General features: G+C 49.0%; 1 pseudogene; it reads left to right on the top strand.

Annotated features, from left to right (window-relative positions):
• The first annotated feature begins 692 nt into the window (after positions 1 to 692).
• LOC148390187 (janus kinase and microtubule-interacting protein 3-like) lies at positions 693 to 17,222 on the top strand (annotated as a pseudogene).
• Positions 17,223 to 17,879: the final 657 nt, after the last annotated feature.

The following is a 17,879-nucleotide window of genomic DNA, read 5'->3' as shown; positions in this document are numbered from 1 at the left end:
AGTCCTTTTCAAACAAGTAAAGTCTGCCCATTTTGTGCCGTCGATTTTGTGTTAATGCCTAGTATTTATACAAAATCATAATTTAAAGGACTTCATTCCTTCATTCACTTTGGAAATTTGGAATTGCAGCACATCAAATTTTGCCTGGGAAGAAAAGTAGATTAAATAAATTTAATAAGTCTTACTACTTCCCATTAAATAAATTAAATACGTCTTACTTGTTCCCACTCCTTTTCAAAACAGTAGTTTAAAACGAGGGCCCTTCACTCAATCTTTAACCCCAACCCCGCACGTTGTGTTGTATCTGTGAATGTTGGTTGTGGCCAAATGATAGTTTTCTTTCATTCGTTTAGGTTCCAAGAAAACTTGATGTAACTCTACTTTTAACTGCCGTTTCAGATAAGCGGGTATTACGTCGCAGTCATGTGCCGTGGATATGACGTAATTGCCCGAACCTCCGCCAAAATTCAAATCTGTTGGCGCGATGGCCGTGAGCCACTGAGCAGCGACGATTATCAACAGAAATATCTTTATTTTCTGCTTGCAACTGGACCGTCTAGAGCGTACACGGTAAGTAACACTCATTGTGTTTAAGGAGATTTACGTTTGTAATAGCAGAAGTGTAGCCGCGTTGCGTTGTACGTGTGAAAATTGGTCGAGGCGAAATGTTAATGTTTAATTTCATTCCTTTAGGTTCCACGGTGTTTGTTGGCTGCAAGTTTTCCACTGCAAGAAGAGGCTCGTATCATTGACCAGGAGCGAGCTACAATGGTGAGTAGCCATAACATTTATGTTAAACACTTCCTATTTCATGTCTAACAGTACTTGATTTAACAAATAACCATAAATAAATACAGTGTGGGCACTGAAGTTAACATATGTGATTATACTGCCTAATCTGTCACGGAGTAGATTGTTGCAAAGTAATATAAGATCCAAAGTTGTAATTCAGAATAGTTTTCAAAAGAAGGCCATTAGAATTATATACAAGTCTGATTACCCTTAACATAACAACAAGCTATTAATTAAATCACAAATTCTTCAATTCAAAGATTTGGTAGATTATCAGACAAATAATGTCTAACAGTAATTGATTTAACACATCACGATAAGTAGATTGAGTGTGGGCACTCTCAAGTTAACAGATATGATTATACTGCCTAATCTGTTACAGAGTATGTTGTTGCCAAGTAATGTAGAATAGATCCAAAGTAGTAATCCAGAATAGTTTTGAAGAGGCCATTAGAATAATAAACAAATCTGATTACCTTGAACATAATAACAAGCTAAGTGTTTAATATGTCCTATGAAGTCAAAATTGGGCACCATCATGTGGTGAAATTTGGAATTGCATCACATCCAATTTTGCCTGGGAACAAACAGATTAAATAAATCTTAGTTTTGAATAAGCCACTCCTTCTCAAACAAGTAAACTCTGCCCATTTCGCGCAGTAGATGTTCTGTTAATATCTAGTATTTATACAAAGTCATAATTTAAATTGCTTTCAACCTTCATTCATCGGTTCAACCAACATTACTCGCTCTTATTACCAACTTGTATTGATTTAACTAAGCGTTTAATACTTCCTATCAGGTCTCAAGGCAAGATTTGGCAAAATACAATTTCAGCAAATCCAATTTTGCCAGGGAACAAAAATAGATTAAATAAACTAAATAAGTCTTCTTCCCATTAAATAAATCAGAAAAGTCTGTCTTGTAACCAGTCCTCTTCAAACAAGTAAAGTCTGCCCATTTTGTGCCGTAGATTTTGTGTCTATGCCTAGTATTTAAACAAAATCATAATTTAAACGACTTCTTTCCTTCATTCACTTTGGAAATTTGGAATTGCAGCAAATCGAATTTTGCCAGGGAACAAAAATAGATCAATTAAACTAAATAAGTCTTCTTCCCATTAAATAAATTAAAAAAGTCTGTCTTGTAACCAGTCCTTTTCAAACAAGTAAAGTCTGCCCATTTTGTGCCGTCGATTTTGTGTTAATGCCTAGTATTTATACAAAATCATAATTTAAAGGACTTCATTCCTTCATTCACTTTGGAAATTTGGAATTGCAGCACATCAAATTTTGCCTGGGAAGAAAAGTAGATTAAATGAATTTAATAAGTCTTACTACTTCCCATTAAATAAATTAAATACGTCTTACTTGTTCCCACTCCTTTACAAAAAAGTAGTTTAAAACGAGGTCCCTTCACTCAACCTTTAACCCTATTTATTCACCTTCTAGGCTAAGTGTTAAAGGCTAAGTGTTAAAGGCTAAGTGTTAAAGGCTAAGTGTTAGAGGCTAAGTGCCAGAGGCTAGGCGCCAGAGGCGAGTTTTTGTGGGCTGAAGTTTTAGTGGGGTTAGTGTGAATACAATCCAAAAGAATACAACAGAATACAATACAATAGAATATAATACATAGATTAAATTCAATAGCTCTTACTACTTCCCATTAAATAAATTAAATACGTCTTACTTGTTCCCAATCCTTTTCAAAAAAGTAGTTTAAAACGAGGGCCCTTCACTCAACCTTTAACCTCAACCCCGCACGTCACATTGTGTTGTATCTGTGAATGTTGGTTGTGGCCAAATGATAGTTTTCTTTCATTCGTTTAGGTTCCACGGTGTTTGTTGGCTATGTTTTCCACTGTCAGAAGGATGAAAATACAAAGTACAACGCTTGGACGTGGGCGAAGACGTCACCGGTGAGTCCTTCCTTCCTATTTATTTACCTTCTAGATGCTAGAGGCTAAGTGTTAGAGGCTAAGTGTTAGAGGCTAAGTGTTAAACACAATACGAACAACACAACGATACTGCACTGAACAACACGATACCGCACTGAGAAACACGATACCGCACTGAACAACACGATACCGCACTGAACAACACCATGCCGCACTGAACACCATGCCACACTGAACAACACCATCCCGCACTGAACAACACCATGCCGCACTAAACAACACCATGCCGCACTGAACAACACCATGCCTCACTGAACGACACCATGCCGCACTGAAAGACACCATGCCGCACTGAACGACACCATGCCGCACTGAAAGACACCATCCCGCACTGAACACCATGCCGCACTGAACAACACCATCCTGCACTGAACAACACCATCCCGCACTGAACAACACCATGCCGCACTGAACAACATTATGCCGCACTGAACATTATGCCGCACTGAACAACACCATGCCGCACTGAACAACACCATGCCGCACTGAACAACATTATGCCGCACTGAACAACACCATGCCGCACTGAACAACACCATGCCGCACTGAACAACACCATGCCGCACTGAACAACATTATGCCGCACTGAACAACACCATGCCACACTGAACAACACCATCCTGCACTGAACAACACCATTCCGCATTGAACACCATGCCGCACTGAACAACACCATCCCGCACTGAACAACACCATCCCGCACTGAACAACACCATGCCGCACTGAACAACATTATGCCGCACTGAACAACATTATGCCGCACTGAACAACACCATGCCGCACTGAACAACACCATGCCGCACTGAACAACACCATGCCGCACTGAACAACATTATAACGGACTGAACAACACCATCCCGCACTGAACAACACCATGCCGCACTAAACAACATTATGCCGCACTGAACAACATTATGCCGAAATGAACAACACCATGCCGCACTGAACAACACCATGCCGCACTGAACAACACCATCCTGCACTGAACAACACCATCCCGCACTGAACAACACCATGCCGCACTGAACAACACCATGCCGCACTGAACAACACCATGCCGCAATGAACAACACCATCCCGCACTGAACAACATTATGCCGCACTGAACAACATTATGCCGCACTGAACAACATTATGCCGCACTGAACAACACCATGCCGCACTGAACAACACCATCCTGCACTGAACAACACCATCCCGCACTGAACAACACCATGCCGCACTGAACAACATTATGGCGCACTGAACAACATTATGCCGCACTGAACAACACCATGCCGCACTGAACAACACCATGCCGCACTGAACAACACCATGTCGCAATGAACAACACCATCCCGCACTGAACAACACCATGCCGCACTGAGCAACACCATGCCGCACTGAACAACACCATCCTGCACTGAACAACACCATGCCGCACTGAACAACACCATTCCGCACTGAACAACACCATGCCGCACTGAACAACATTACGCCGCACTGAACAACACCATGCCGCACTGAACAACACCATGCCGCACTGAACAACACCATGCTGCACTGAACAACATTATGCTGCACTGAACAACACGATCCTGCATTGAACAACACCATGCCGCACTGAACAACACCATCCTGCACTGAACAACACCATCCTGCACTGAACAACACCACCCCGCACTGAACAACACGATCCCGCATTGAACACCATCCCGCACTGAACAACACCATGCCGCACTGAACAACACCATGCCGCACTGAACAACACCATGCCGCACTGAACAACACCATGCCGCACTGAACAACACCATGCCGCACTGAACAACATTATGCCGCACTGAACAACACCATGCCGCACTGAACAACACCATCCCGCACTGAACAACACCATGCCGCATTGAACAACACCATGCCGCACTGAACAACACCATCCTGCACTGAACAACACCATCCCGCACTAAACAACACCATGCCGCACTGAACAACATTATGGCGCACTGGACAACATTATGCCGCACTGAACAACACCATGCCGCACTGAACAACACCATGCCGCACTGAACAACACCATGCCGCACTGAACAACACCATGCCGCACTGAACAACATTATGCCGCACTGAACAACACCATGCCGCACTGAACAACACCATGCCGCACTGAACAACACGATCCCGCATTGAACAACACCATCCTGCACTGAACAACACCATGCCGCACTGAACAACACCATGCCGCACTGAACAACACCATTCCGCACTGAACAACACCATGCCGCACTGAACGACACCATCCTGCACTGAACAACACCATCCCGCACTGAACAACACCATGCCGCATTAAACAACACCATGCCGCACTGAACAACACCATCCTGCACTGAACAACACCATGCCGCACTGAACAACACCATGCCGCACTGAACAACACCATGCCGCACTGAACAACATTATGCCGCACTGAACAACATTATGCCGCACTAAACAACATTATGTCGCACTGAACAACACCATGCCGCACTGAACAACACCATGCTGCACTGAACAACATTATGCCGCACTGAACAACACGATCCCGCATTGAACAACACCATCCCGCAGTGAACAACACCATGCCGCATTGAACAACACCATGCCGCACTGAACAACACCATGCTGCACTGAACAACATTATGCTGCACTGAACAACACGATCCTGCATTGAACAACACCATGCCGCACTGAACAACACCATCCTGCACTGAACAACACCATGCCGCACTGAACAACACCATGCCGCACTGAACAACATTATGCCGCACTGAAAAACACCATGCCGCACTGAACAACACCATCCCGCACTGAACAACACCATGCCGCATTGAACAACACCATGCCGCACTGAACAACACCATGCTGCACTGAACAACATTATGCTGCACTGAACAACACGATCCTGCATTGAACAACACCATGCCGCACTGAACAACACCATCCTGCACTGAACAACACCATCCTGCACTGAACAACACCACCCCGCACTGAACAACACGATCCCGCATTGAACAACACCATCCCGCACTGAACAACACCATGCCGCACTGAACAACACCATTCCGCACTGAACAACACCATGCCGCACTGAACAACACCATGCCGCACTGAACACCACCATGCCGCACTGAACAACACCATGCCGCACTGAACAACATTATGCCGCACTGAACAACACCATGCCGCACTGAACAACACCATCCCGCACTGAACAACACCATGCCGCATTGAACAACACCATGCCGCACTGAACAACACCATCCTGCACTGAACAACACCATCCCGCACTAAACAACACCATGCCGCACTGAACAACATTATGGCGCACTGGACAACATTATGCCGCACTGAACAACACCATGCCGCACTGAACAACACCATGCCGCACTGAACAACACCATGCCGCACTGAACAACACCATGCCGCACTGAACAACATTATGCCGCACTGAACAACACCATGCCGCACTGAACAACACCATGCCGCACTGAACAACACGATCCCGCATTGAACAACACCATCCTGCACTGAACAACACCATGCCGCACTGAACAACACCATGCCGCACTGAACAACACCATTCCGCACTGAACAACACCATGCCGCACTGAACAACACCATCCTGCACTGAACAACACCATCCCGCACTGAACAACACCATGCCGCATTGAACAACACCATGCCGCACTGAACAACACCATCCTGCACTGAACAACACCATGCCGCACTGAACAACACCATGCCGCACTGAACAACACCATGCCGCACTGAACAACATTATGCCGCATTGAACAACATTATGCCGCACTAAACAACATTATGTCGCACTGAACAACACCATGCCGCACTGAACAACACCATGCTGCACCGAACAACATTATGCCGCACTGAACAACACGATCCCGCATTGAACAACACCATCCCGCAGTGAACAACACCATGCCGCATTGAACAACACCATGCCGCACTGAACAACACCATGCTGCACTGAACAACATTATGCTGCACTGAACAACACGATCCTGCATTGAACAACACCATGCCGCACTGAACAACACCATCCTGCACTGAACAACACCTTTCCACACTGAACAACACCATGCCGCACTGAACAACATTATGCCGCACTGAACAACACCATGCCGCACTGAACAACACCATGCCGCACTGAACAACACCATGCCGCACTGAACAACACCATGCCGCAATGAACAACACCATCCCGCACTGAACAACACCATGCCGCATTGAACAACACCATGCCGCACTGAACAACACCATCCCGCACTGAACAACACCACCCCGCACTGAACAACACGATCCCGCATTGAACAACACCATCCCGGACTGAACAACACCATGCCGCACTGAACAACACCATTCCGCACTGAACAACACCATGCCGCACTGAACAACACCATGCCGCACTGAACAACACCATGCCGCACTGAACAACACCATGCCGCACTGAACAACATTATGCCGCACTGAACAACACCATGCCGCACTGAACAACACCATCCCGCACTGAACAACACCATGCCGCATTGAACAACACCATGCCGCACTGAACAACACCATCCTGCACTGAACAACACCATCCCGCACTGAACAACACCATGCCGCACTGAACAACATTATGGCGCACTGAACAACATTATGCCGCACTGAACAACACCATGCCGCACTGAACAACACCATGCCGCACTGAACAACATTATGCCGCACTGAACAACATTATGCCGCACTGAACAACACCATGCCGCACTGAACAACACCATGCCGCACTGAACAACACCATGCCGCACTGAACAACACGACGTCGCACTGAACAACACGACGCCGCACAGAACAACACGACGCCGCACAGAATAACACAATACCGCACAGAACAACACAATACCGCACAAACAGTTTTAGATAATATTACGTCGCAGTCATGTGACGCGGACATGACGTCAATAGGCGGAACTCACGGCAAAATTATAATCCGTGGGCGTGGCTTGCAACAGGAAGTAGGAAAGCGGCAGTTCTGGCAAACAAGACACAGCTGTTAGTAACACGATGACTAACAAGGCAAATATTTTTGTTTTCAGCTTGCAACTTGACCGTCTAGAGCGTACAAGGTAATTACAACTGTTTTTTTTTAGCCCTGAAAAGCGAGGGAGTGTGGCGTTTGGGAGGAATGTCGAACTCGGCGTCTGCTTCCAGCCACAGACGCCAAATTTCGACGATTATTTCGACTGGTCAACGGTTGTAAATTATTGCGTTGACTAAAAACTTTATTTAACTCTACTCTTAACTTTGCCGTTTCAGATATGCGGGTATTACACCGCGGAAATGACGTCAATAGGCTGAACTCTCGCCAAAATTCAAATCTGTGGGCGCAATGGCCTTGAGCGAGACACCGGATACAAACACGACGATTATCAACAGAAATATCTTTATTTTCCGCTTGCAAGTGGACCGTCTAGAGCGTACACGGTAAGTACAACTCATTGTGTTTAAAAAGATTTACGTTTGTGTAGTTTGCGTTGCGTTGTATCTGTGAATGTTGGTTGAGGCTAAATGTTAATGTTTAATTTCATTCCTTTAGGTTCCACGGTGTTTGTTGGCTGTATGTTTTCCACTGCAAGAAGAGGCTCGTATCATTGACCAGCAGGAGCTACAATGGTGAGTACCCCTTTCGTCTTCCATTTATGTTAAACACTTCCTATTTCATGTCTAACAGTACTCGATTTAACAAATAACCATAAATAAATACAGTGTGGGCAGTCACGTTAACATATGTGATTATCCTGCCTAATATGTTTATCACAAATATGTCACTAATCACTAATATGTTTATTTGTTTATCACAACACCTTTGGACCTTCAGCAATCGATTATTTACCTTCATCTACATAGAGACAGAACGATGGTGTCTTAAACATCTCATTCATTTCACCAAATAACTTCACGCAGGTGGATAACGGCCGTCTCGGTCACGCTATGTTGCGTGATGCAGTTTTGAAGAACCAAATGCATTTATTCAATGAATAAGTCAAGCTAGTTCTATGTTTATGATGTTGTAAGTTACGGTACCGATTGAAGTTGAGTTCGAAGCCAGTGGAAAACAGCGCTGCGTTTGTGCTCTCCAGGTACAAATGTTGTGATCTCTGACTGACGACCGGGCGAGACTCGAGTAAGAGATGTCCAAACGAGCTCCGGCAGGGCGGGCCAAGGCGGAGCGAACGGACGCCCTTCAGGCCGCCAATGACGAGCTGAGAACCAAACTGATGGACGTCCAGTTAGAACTTCAGCAGGAGAAGAACAAGGTGAAAACCTCAACAGACAGACACTGCCTGCCTCCCTGCCTGCCTCCCTGCCTGCCTCCCTGCCTGCCTCCCTCCCTCCCAGTTTTCCCGATGTAGATTAGACATGCGTGTGCCATGACTGTGTCAGCCTACATCAACAAATGCACCGAGGACGTCAGCACCACTAAGAATATCATCACCCGGGGCAACCAACGACCCTGGATGACTGAGGAGGTACGTCAAACGCTACGAGCGCGGAACTCTGCCTTCAAGTCTGGCGACAAGGAGACACTGAGGACAGCGAGAGCCAACTTGAACCGTGCCATCAGGATAGCGAAGCGAGACCGCAGTCGAAAATTTCAGGATCGTTTCCACGACGTCAAAAACATCAGGAGTATGTGGCAAGGCATACGGGCGATTACAGACTACAACTCACCCTCCCCCCCCCCCCGGTGGGTGTAGTTGATGCTGACTTTCTAAATGGTCTAAATAACTTCTTTGGGAGGTTCGAGGCACTAAACGGCACTCCAGCAGTTAAAACTGTCCCCCATCAGGAAGAGGAGGTACTCTGCCTTGACTCCGCCGATGTGTTGAAGACCCTGAGGAGAGTCAACCCCTGTAAGGCCCCTGGCCCCGACAACATTCCTGGGCGTGTGTTCAGGGAATGTGCAAGTCATCTGGCTGGGGTCATCACAGACATTTTTAACACCTCGCTGGGCCAAGCCACAGTGCCGGCGTGCTTTAAGACTGCCTCCATCATTCCGGTGCCGAAGAAACCTCAAATCACCTCATTTAATGATTACCGGCCTGTTGCACTGACTCCGGTTATGATGAAGTGCTTCGAAAGGCTGCTTAAAGGTCACATCGTTTCCAGACTCCCCCTATTATTTGACCCGTTCCAGTTTGCCGACCGGCAAAACCGCTCCACTCAGGACGCCATCTCCTCCGTTCTTCACCTGAGCCTGGCTCACCTGGAGGAGAAGAACACCCATGTGCGGAGGCTGTTCCTGGACTTCAGCTCAGCGTTTAACACCATCATCCCACAGCATCTGGTAGGAAAATTGGAACACCTGGGCTTCAACACCCCCCTTCGCAACTGGCTGCTAGACTTCCTCACCAACAGACCTCAGTCAGTCCGGGTCGGACAGAACACCTCTGATGTCATCACCCTCAGCACAGGCTCCCTTCAGGGCTGCGTCCTGAGCCCCCTGCTGTGCACCCTGATGACACACGACTGCGTCCTCAGGTTCACCACCAATCACATCGTGAAGTCAGCAGACGACACAACGGTGGTGGGGCTCATCAGAGACAACAACGACCTGGACTACAGAGAGGAGGTGGAGCAGCTGGTGGGCTGGTGCAGAGAAAACAGCCTGATCCTGAATGAGGAGAAGATGAAGGAGATCATCGTCGACTTCAGGAAAAAACAGCCTCACCACGCTCCACTGATCATCAACAGCTCAGCTGTGGAGGTGGTCAGCACCACCAAATTCCTGGGGGTCCACATCACAGAAGACCTCACCTGGACTATGAACACTACGGCACTGGTCAAGAGGGCACAGAAGCGCTTGTACTTCCTGCGGAGGATGAGGAGAGCCCACCTGCCCCCACCCATCATGAGGACGTTCTACAGGAGCACCATAGAGAGCATTCTGACAAGCTGTCTCTCTGTGTGGTGTGGAGGCTGCACCGCCTCCGATTGGAAGAACGTGAGGAGAGTGGTGAGGACAGCAGAGAGGATCATAGGGGCTCCTCTTCCCTCCATTCAGGACATTTCATCTCAGCGCTGCATGTCCCGTGCCCGTAACATCATCAATGACCCATCACACCCCCACCATGGACTGTTCTCCCTGCTGCCCTCTGGGAAGAGGTTTGCAGCATCCGCTGCAGGTCCACCAGGTTCTGCAACAGCTTTTTCCCTGCTGTCATCAGACTGTTGAACACTAGAACTGTTGAGCTCTAAACTGAACTCTGCATCACACATTCACAGAACTGTACTTTATGACACTACGGACCTCTATCTTGCACTATCTCGCACTACCAACTTTACTGAACTTGTATAAACCCTTTAAATAGAAGTTTAATACATGGTTTAGCATTCCTCTGCACACTCTTGAATACTGTTTTGCCTACTTGCACTATTGCATAATTATCACTGCTGCACTTTATACTTATTTTTAATATATATATATATATATATATAGTATATATGTATATATATATATTTTCATAGGGTATGTTACTTCTATTCAACTGCAATATCACTACTTTGTTGTAAGACGTATGCAACGGAATTTCGTTTTGTATGCACCATGTGCAGACAAGATGACAATAAAGTTTGTCTAAGTCTAAGTCATGTCAGGTCAGCTGTCTGGAGAGAGAGAGAAGTCAGGACCTGCGGGCGGAGCACCACCGTGCCACCGCCGCCATGACGGAACTCAAAAGCAAACTCCATGAGGAGAAGCAGAAAGAGTTAGCCATTACCAGGGAGACATTACTGCGGCAGCATGAAATGGAGCTGATGAGAGTGATCAAAATCAAAGATGGAGAGATCCAGCGACTGAATGCCTTGGTCCTCAGCCTGAGGGACGGCTCCATGGACAAGGTGATCCGCTCTATCCGTGTCTGACTATCCGCACGCCACGTCGGGCTTCGATGCGGCCGCTACCGTATTGTGTAGCTTGTCCCCAGTAAGCGTCGCGGCGCTCCGTTGCGGTCTCAACGGCCCGGTGTGGCGCAATGTCTGCTCAGGTGAGGAGGGGGGGCGCTTTGCTGGCGGAGGTGGAGGAGACGCGGCGGTGTCGGGAACCGAGCGGTGTCGCCTCCACCAGGAGCGCGGAAGAAGCCCTGGCAGCGGCCCAGCAGGCCTGGCAGTCCCGAGCGGCCGAGCTCCGATCGGCTCATCACCAGCATCGGGAGGAGCTGAGCCGAACCAAGAGAGACTGCGAGAGGGAGATCCGCCGACTGGTAGGACTGATCAGATGCGCGGTGCGTGGCTATGTTCCCAATTTCGTTGTATACCTGCAGTGCAATGACACCTAAGGCATTCTATTCTATTCTATTTCACAAGAAGAAAATGTCCGGTTGCTCGCTTCGCTTTTGTCACAGCAAAGGTGTTCTAGTCGATTCAAGAAAAAAATTGGCCGGTTGCTCTCTTTGTTTTTGTCACAATTCTGGCAAATGAGTTTGCCCGCCTGCCTGAGCGCTCCCCGTTTGTACATCCAGACGGATGAGATCAAGCTGAAAGACAGAGCGGTTAGTGTTTTGGATGAAGCCCTGGGGCCGGCCACGTCCACCGCCTTCAGCTGCAGACTCAGGCTGCCGAGCAGCAGATCGCTGCCCTGAGGGATTCCCAAAGGGCGGGCCTAAACTACCCTGGAAGTGGGGTCAACGCCGCTACTAGCAATCCTCTTCATTGCGTAAGCCACCTCATCACACACTTGCAGTACGCATGACTTAGTTCGTTGCTGGAGGAAGGTAGCACAAAAACAGTTTTGAACTTTGAACGAGTGCTTGTGTGTGTGTGTTGCGGGGCGTTTTCAGTCTCAGGAGGATCGGGACACGCGACGGTTTCATCTGAAAATCGCTGAGCTCAGCGCAGTCATCAGGAAACTGGAGGATCGAAACGCCCTGCTTTCTGAAGAGCGCAATGAACTGGTAATTTATTGACGGCACGCTTGAAGGTTTGCGCTACGTTTGATGCGCGCCATCCAGCGAGGCACCCATTGCGCTTGCTTATTAGTTGAGCGGCGCGGCGAGTCGGTTGCCTGGTAGATGTCTTTTATTGGGAGCCAAAGCCACGATTCCGTTCAAACCGATGCAAAAGGAATGGATACGTTCTGGCCCGCGTGTTGTGCGTCTTTCACATCCCGCACTTCATGCTTGCAGCTAAAGCGACTGAGAGAAACAGAAAGCCAGTTTCTGCCACTCCTGTACAAAAACAAACGCCTGAGCAGGAAGAATGAAGAACTCTCGCTGGTGCTGTGTCGCCTTGAAAACAAAGTGCGCTTTGTCACCCAGGAGAACGAGGAGATGGCAAGCTTGGTAAGTCGACGCGGACAACGGCGGCGTGCCAACAGAGTCCACTGCATTTGTGTTCCACAGAGAAGGCCTAGTTCGCTCAATGACCTGGACCGCGGTTGCGGCTAGCAGGACGGTGAAATGGAGTTCCTTCAAGTTGTGGAGCAGCGGCACATCATCGACGACTTGTCCAAGGTCTTCAGGCAGGCGACTCGGTGCACGTACGGCAGCGCCGCGCTCGCTCGCTGTCGCCAGGAAACCTTTTCCGTCCAAAGCTTGGCCGGCGGCCGCCATCCAAAAAATTGGCCCCTTAAATTCCGACCTTTCAAGCAGGAGCATTGTGCGCACGCGTTTGAACACGCTTTAGACTTGTTTTGCCGTTTTCAGCAGCTCAAAGCTCCCGTTTTGTCAGCGCCTTTGCCACTCGCTGTGCGCTGAAAACGACGGACTTGCCCGGCTGCTCAGCCCGTCAACCATGAGCCGCGAGCGCGACGTCATTGTCCGTAGGCAGCTAGTGGCAAAATGCACCCTGTTAGAGTTGCGCTCGCTCCAACTTATTTTGCAAGAACCACACGGGAGACAAGTAAGTTCTTTTGGACACCTGCAGGTGGAGAGTCCATCCGTTGTACGAATGAAGTCTGACTCTCGGCTCCTGCACGAGCATTTTAATTAAGAGAAACAGGGTGGGTGTAAGAGTGGATTGAATAGAGGAAGCCCTTGACCTCTAGTCAAAACATAGCAAGGGGTGTTTTACGACTTTGTGTAGGAAGGGATAAGCGATAGGGATAAATAAGGGATAAATAATATTATTTATTACAGGTCGCAGTCAAAGTCAAAGCAACACAATGATACGATAAAGATAATCTGGAAAACCCTGACACACCCTGTAGTTGTCACTTTTGGAAAAGACGAGCGTCCCTCCAATCATCGCCGGTGACGTGTTTTTCAGGCTCTGGAGACAGGAGCTCATGTCAGAAATGTCATTGTGAGTCGCGTTTGTTTCTGCGCCGGAGCCGTTCGTTCCCTTTGCATCCAAAGAATCTCAAAGGCGGATTATTTGTGTCGACAGGAGAGAGATTTGCTGCTACGATACCGACGTCGAGAATCTCTGAGGAGGAACAAAGCGTGAGGTCCTGCAAGGTGAGTCTGTTTGTTTGCGGCTGCTTGGTGTTGCGCAAGATGAAATGGCCTTTTTCTCGCTATCGTTCCTCTCGTCGATTCATCGTGAGGTGTCGCTTCAGTTTGTTCAGAGAGATGTTTGCTTCCGCGCCCGCAGGTCATCGAAACATTTTACGGCTACGACGAAGACGTGTTGGTGGACTCGGACGGATCGTCCTTGTCTTTTCACACCGACAGAACCCCCGACACGGAACCCGAAGAGGTAGCCCGCCATTTCTGCCAGCGTATTGGCACCAAACATTCCTCTTCAGCCTGGAATCGGACTCGTCTTTGCGTCGCGGGTGCTTTGTCGCCGGTCTGACTGATTCTGGTACTAGTGCTGTGTTGCATTGGTGTGTGCATGAAGAGGCGGAGCTTCGCTACCGCCAGCTGACGCAAGAATATCAAGCGCTGCAACGAGCCTACGCTCTGCTAGCCCAGACCAGCGAAAGGGGACTACGACGCCGAGAAGGAGATCAAGGTGGCGCCCCTTCCCGCAACCCCCGGCCGGGTCGCAGCCTCCCCGTTCTCACCCAGCCTCGGGTGTTCTCTGGTCTGAAAGGAGGAGGAGGAGCCTCCCTCCTCCTCCTTTCAGACCAGAGAAAAGCTGATGGTAGAAATGGGTCACTATCAAAGCAGAGTAGCAGATCTGGAGTCAGCGCTGAAGCAACAAGGACAGGTAAGCTCATCAATGAGCACACCTTTTTCTCAGACAAAATAGCTACATTCTTCAGTCACTCATCCGTCTGGCATTACTGGACCAACCCCCCCCCCCCCCCCCCCCCCCCGAACGTGGCTGGGAAAATGCGGAGAAAAGCAAATGTCATTTTCCAGTCAACCAAAGAATTTGTGGATGAAAATGACACAACATTCCAAAGCTGTCCACGCGTTTGTCTCTTCTAGAATGTCAAGTGGGTGGAGGAGAAGCAGCTGCTGCGTCAGAGCAATCAGCAGTTGGCCGAAAAGGTGACGGAAAGAAAGGCGCTGGGCGGAGTCGCTTGGCGTCACACCTGTCGGGAAGCCCCGCAGATGAGGTCTGACTGTCTTTTCAGGTCAGGCGGATGGAGGCGGAAGAAGCGCGTCTGAAAGAGCACATCCAGGATATCCGAGACCAAAACGAACTGCTTGAGTTCCGCATCCTGGAGCTGGAGGTGGGAAGACTCGCACAAGCGTGTTGAGGCCAGAGATGTGACGGACGGACGGACGGACGGACGGACGGATGCATGCCTCTGCCTTTCAGGAGAGGGAGTGGCGCTCCCCCGTCTTGAAGTTTCTGCAAGTCCGTTTCCCAGACGGCCTCAGCCCTTTGCAGATCTACTGCGAGGCCGAGGGCGTGAGCGTACGTAAGGCGTCCCTCGCAACCCTAACCTTAACCCGAGGTCCCAGAACACCTTACATTGCTCCTTGCGCCTTTCCCCCGGACATCGTCATCAGTGATCTGATGAAGAAGCTGGACATCCTGGGCTATAACGCCGTAAGTGTATGTCGAACTCCTTATGTTCGCACTCCACGAGACTCGGCGGCTCAAATGTGACTTTTGGAAGGCTTTGCGCTGAAAGAAGCTTGTTGACGCTGTGCCTTTGGGCTCTTGCAGAATCTCACCAACGAGGAGCAGGTGGTCGTGATTCACGCCAGGACCCTTCTCACCCTAGCCGAGAAGGTAACGCGCACGTCCACGCACGCTCTCGCATTCTGCTTATGTGACAGCAGCCTTTCCTCAGTGGTTAGAATACATCAAAGTGACCAAGTCAGCACTTCAACAGAAGATGTTGGACATTGAAAGTGAGAAGGTAGACAGACACGCGACATCAGCCAAGGGGAACTCCGGCAATGTGCCCCAACAATTCTGACCTTGAGCTGTGCTAGGATATGTTCTGCAAGCAGAAGGGCTACCTGGATGAAGAGTTGGACTTCAGGAAGTGTTCCATGGACCAGGCTCATAAGGTAAGCCGCCCTCAAATCTCCCGCCGGACCACTGATGGACGAGGATTGCGGCCCAGAGGATCCTGGAGCTGGAGGCCATGTTGTACGAGGCGCTACCGCAGCGGGACTGCCCCGCCACGGACGGCGAAAAAGCCAGCCACGCTGGCGTGAATGACGTGCTGACGGCGGATCAGAGAGAAGAGCTTAGGAGCGCCGTGGACCAATGGAAGCGAGCCCTGATGTGCGAGTTGAGGGAGCGCGACGCTTGCATCCTCCAAGAGAGAATGGATCTGCTGCACAGCGCGCAACAGGTAAGGGCCCAAAGCCAGCCCGGCACTTACTTGCACGCTTACTGGCTTTTGAATGCCACTTTCCATTTGTCCGTCCTAGAGGAACAAAGAGCTGAAAGAATTCATCGAAGCTCAGAAGAGACAAATCAAACAATTGGAGGAGAAGTTTCTGTTTCTCTTTCTATTCTTCTCCTTGGCCTTCATTCTGTGGCCCTAACACCAGCTGGTGAGTGAGCTCCAGCGGCACCGCACTCGACACCTCCGATACACTGCCAGCCGGTCTCAGACGTTGGCAGACGCTCCGATGCCAACGTATACCCCCCGCCACGGTGACAGAGGCACCGCGTCACACCGGCGCTCATCCAATCAGAAGGCAGGAAAAGCAAATTCACATGCAGGGCACTTTTGAACCAGAAGAGAGCGCCACAAAAAACGGTTGTTGCCCCAAACGCGCACTAAAAAGGGTCAGAATAACAAGAGTCCCACTGGCCAGCCGGGGCCACCCGTCCAGCTGTTTCTTCAGGGGGGAAAAAAATTGGAGTCACCGGTGAGTACATTTTGCATTTAGCTCTGCTTTTCTGCTTCTGTCTTCAAGTGTGTGGCATCCTGCGATCAAAGAGTCAGCCAACCCCAAAGCGGTTGACCTCAACGTCCCACCACCATGCCTACCAGAGCAGGTGACGTGATGCTTTGGACATCCTTCCGTCTCAGATGCCCAAAAGTACTCTTTGCCACATCTGCGGCAATACGGTGTCTTTTCAAAGGTGCAAATAAATCCAGCGTGGGCGGAACACGCACGTCTTCGGTTTTTCCCGCTTTGTTTGTGTGACAGCTGTTGTGAAAATTTTATACAAATAAAGTTGTATAGTACAGGTTTGGCCAAGCCGCAACTCCCGAACCGCATGCGGCTCTTTTATGTTCATATCAACATTTGTGTGTGTGTGTGTGTGTGTGTGTGGGGGGGGGGGGTTGTGCGTGTTGGCTTCACTTGAGTTCAATTTGGTATTTTGGTCAAAAGCGCATGTGGTGAAATTCCACAAAGTAGGATGGGCAAACACATTTCTTTAAACTATGAGTGTCAATTGGGCTCTCGAAATGGCAGGGAAAAGATGCACAGCAAAACAAAAATACGTAGATGAACACAGGACGTTTTAATCAGAGTGGGAAAGTTTCTATTTTTTGTTGAACGTGATGGCAAACCATTCTGCCTGATATGTCAGACCTCAGCGCATTTCAAAGATTCAAATCTTCAGCGCCATGCACTTCAGCTCACTCCATGCTAACATTGATCAGGCGTCGAACCCGCATCATCATGCTTAAGAGGTGGCCATGCTAACCAGTGCGCCATTATGTCAACGCATAATAACTAAGTCTACTGGTCAAAACAGCGGTTACTATATGACGTCGCTACGTCGTGGTCACGTGACGCAGACAAGA

Source organism: Syngnathus floridae, chromosome 12 (assembly GCF_059516105.1).
Source record: "Syngnathus floridae isolate MCC-2025c chromosome 12, RoL_Sflo_1.0, whole genome shotgun sequence".
Lineage (NCBI taxonomy): Eukaryota > Metazoa > Chordata > Actinopteri > Syngnathiformes > Syngnathidae > Syngnathus > Syngnathus floridae.
The sequence above is the reverse complement of the archived record's forward strand: the minus strand, read 5'-3'. Positions and strand labels throughout refer to the sequence as shown.